At 36.1% G+C, this 3,519-nt stretch overlaps 1 pseudogene; it reads right to left on the bottom strand.

Moving 5' to 3' along the window:
• Positions 1-1,461: 1,461 nt before the first annotated feature.
• Positions 1,462-2,436, bottom strand: LOC136157666 (olfactory receptor 2AK2-like; annotated as a pseudogene).
• Between the last annotated feature and the right edge of the window lie 1,083 nt (positions 2,437-3,519).

Below are 3,519 nucleotides of genomic sequence, written 5' to 3'. Positions count from 1 at the left end.
TTCATTGCAGGCAGATGCTCTACCAACTGAGCTACACAAGAAGCCCAAAGAGCTAATATCAAAGGTGAACAAGGAACCCAATGTTTTTGCTTTGGTATTGTTGAACTAATTTTTTGCTAATTCCAGTGTTCCACTTGTGCAGTCCATGACATTAGCTTAGTTTTGAAACCTTATCATTTCCTCAAATTTCACAAGATTTGTCAGTGTAGTCTAGCTAATTCATGCTCTTCCACTAACACCACTTCAGTCTGAGATATTATTTTATCACAATGAGATGGCTGCAGTCGATTAATAGCCAATTTCAATCTTCTCTGCAAAACACAGCAATCTTTTTTATCTTCTTAATGCCAGTTTTATACCAGTCTACATTTTATCACAAACTATGTGTCCATTATGTCCGCTCATTTTCTGCAGCTCAGTAGTTTACACCTTGATCCGCTGTGACTTTGCCAACACTTTTCCCTGCTCCTTGGCTTGGGAAACACATCACAAGTTATCCAGTTGCCCTACTTTCTCATCTCCCTTCAATGTTTGCTCAAATACCATCCTTTCAGTTTCTGTTTTCAAGACAGTTTTATAGAAGATTGCAAATTCCCTACCAAAATTCCCTACTTACTTTGTTTTTATAATAGCTATAACTTTTGATATAATGCAATATTTGTTGCATTCATTGACTGCTCAGTCATATTGAATTTTGAAATTAGTTGATTTCAGAGATATGTTATTGTTCATTTTTGATTATGCAGTTATCACCAGTGATACACATATTGTTAAGCCGCTAAAAATATGTTGAATGATTGAATTATATAACATGCCTTCTAAAAAAATTTGTCACTTATAGCGTCTCTAGAGGTATATTAGGATAAAGTATATTCCAGATGCTTTGAATGTGTGCTGGGTCTGTCAGTCATGTCTGTCTTTGGCAAAACTATGGACTGTAGCCTGCCATGCTCCTCTGTATATAGGATTTTCCAGCCCAGAATACTGAACACTGAAGTGGATTGTCATTTTGTCTCCAAGGGAGCTTCCCAATCTTGGGCTGGAACCCGCATCTCCTGCACATCCTTTCATCGGCAGGCAGATTGCTTTGCCACTGAGTCACCTGGGAACCCCATGCTTGCTTTGGATCGCAGGTTTGAAATGTCCTGTTCAAAATATTCATAATATGAAAACATTGGATTAAAAGGGTCGAATTTTATTGTGTTCAAAATTAAATAAGCTAGACAATACAGTGTTTCTCAAGTGTCTGTATTGAAAATGCATCTAGTTATATTAACAATGTTCAAGGCAATTCTGATATCAGGAGTAATAAAGACTTTTATCATGTTTTTCCTTCATAAATATTTCTTAGGATTCATATATTACTAGGCAGCTTTTATTATCATTTATATATTCCAAGACAGTATTTCAAGCACAGTTTTTTTATATTATTCAGTCTCAATCAATAAGGAATTCCTACAGTCATATCTTCTGTACACATACTCTCCTCAAGGCCCTTATAACTTCTTTATTCCTCAGGCTGTAGATAAATGGGTTCAGAAGAGGTGTAATAATGGCATAAAACACAGCTACTATCTTGTCCTCTTCCGGGGAATGCAAGGAGTGTGGCCTTGTATAGGTGGAGAGGGAGGTTACATAGAACAGGCTTGCCACAGTCAGGTGAGAGGAACAAGTGGAGAGAGCTTTGGTCTGCCCTTTTCCTGAACTCATCTGGAATACCACAGTAAGCACACAGGCATAGGAAGCTAAAATGGCCATGAAAGGTAACAACAGAATGATAAGTCCACTCAGGAGTATTGTATGTTCATACTGAGAAGTGTCCTGACACACCAGTGGCCACATGGATGGAACTTCACAGAAAAAGTGATTAATAAGTCGAGATCTACAGAAGGGGAGTTGAAATGCACACAATGTATGTATTAAAGAGTTGATAGAACAACTGGTCCACGCACATGTGACCATGAACCAACAGATCTTTTTGCTCATGAGTACAGGGTAGCGTAAAAGGTGACAGATGGCTACATAGCGATCATAAGACATGAAACCAAGAAGAAGAGCTTCAGTTCCACCAAGGACCAAGAACACAAATGCTTGAGTCTCGCAACCTACAAATGTAATGGTCTTACTATTGGACAGAAAGTTAGTTGCCATCTTGGGCATAGTGGTGGAGATGTACATCATGTCGATGAAAGAGAGTTGACTGAGTAGGAAGTACATTGGAGTGCGGAGTCTGGTGTCCAACTGAATGAGAAGAATCAGCATGATATTCCCCATCAGAGCCACCGAAAACAGGATTGCAATGACAACAAAGAGACCGGTGTCCATTGGGCCATATTGGAAAAGACCAAGAAGTATAAAGTCTGTTTTGACACTTTGATTTCCTGTTTTCATGACTTAAACAAAAATATGAAAGCAGACCATATCTGAGAATTCCATGTACAATATTGACTTTACTTAAGAGAAAAAGATGATGATTATAACATGCAAGAAGATGTTCTTGAATCACCTTAGTTAATATATCTTCCTTTAGTCAATATACTGAATCTGTGTTTATTAAACTATAGAGACTTAACAAAGTATGAAATAAAAATAAAGATTTTACATAATGTAAAGTTCAACATATTTTGATAATAAAAATAAGAAAAGTTTAGGTAGTTTGCCAAGATAAATTATTTTCTTCCTTTTAAAATATCTTCAAGGGGATACACTGAAACTTTGTTTTCTTGTTATAAACCTAGTCTTCTACTCAAGTCACTCATATAAGTAATAAAAATTTTAACGTACATAAAATTTGGTTAAATATACTCTAATGTGAAATGTCTATTGTGTTTCTGTGTTTTGAATTTATATTGGCTGTGAACTGGTATGAAGAGAATGATAACATTTATAGCCTTTCTAATCAATTTGTTGTCATTCAGTCGGTAAGTCACATGCAACTCTTGCAACACGATGGACTGTGGCCTGCCAGGCTCCTCTGTCCAAGGGATTCTCCAGGTAAGAATACTGGAGTGGGTTGCCATTTCCTTCTGCAGGGGATATTCCCGACCCAGGAATTGAACCAAGTCTCCTGCATTGCAGGCAGATTCTTTACCAACTGAGCTCCAGGAAAGCCCCATAATTCTAATCAATTAGTTTTTGTTATTCCTGTGAATGTAGAAGAGATTTAATGAACTCAGGAAAAAAAACCACCAGACACAAGGAAAAGTTTGAGAATGAATTAAATATAAACTTAACACTGACATTAACTTTGAATCAAATAGCATGATAAAATGATTAATTCAAAGCTAATGAATTTAAAATTTGCCTTTATTTTCTGACACAAACCTGACCTTTGCGTATTCCCAAGGCAAATAATATCTTATTAACTAGAGGCTCCTTGCTTTTAAAATATTTAGCAAAATTACAAAAAAGTATAGTAAATATTCCTAACATTTGTTGTGTATCTTTACTATGGATACAATACATTGATATTTTCTGAAACTCTAAAATATAAGCCAAACTGATTTTCTGAACTTAAAG

Source organism: Muntiacus reevesi, chromosome 1 (genome assembly GCF_963930625.1).
Source record: "Muntiacus reevesi chromosome 1, mMunRee1.1, whole genome shotgun sequence".
In the NCBI taxonomy this organism is placed as follows: Eukaryota; Metazoa; Chordata; class Mammalia; order Artiodactyla; family Cervidae; genus Muntiacus; species Muntiacus reevesi.
Note: the sequence above shows the minus strand (reverse complement) of the source record. Positions and strands in the feature narration are given on the sequence as shown.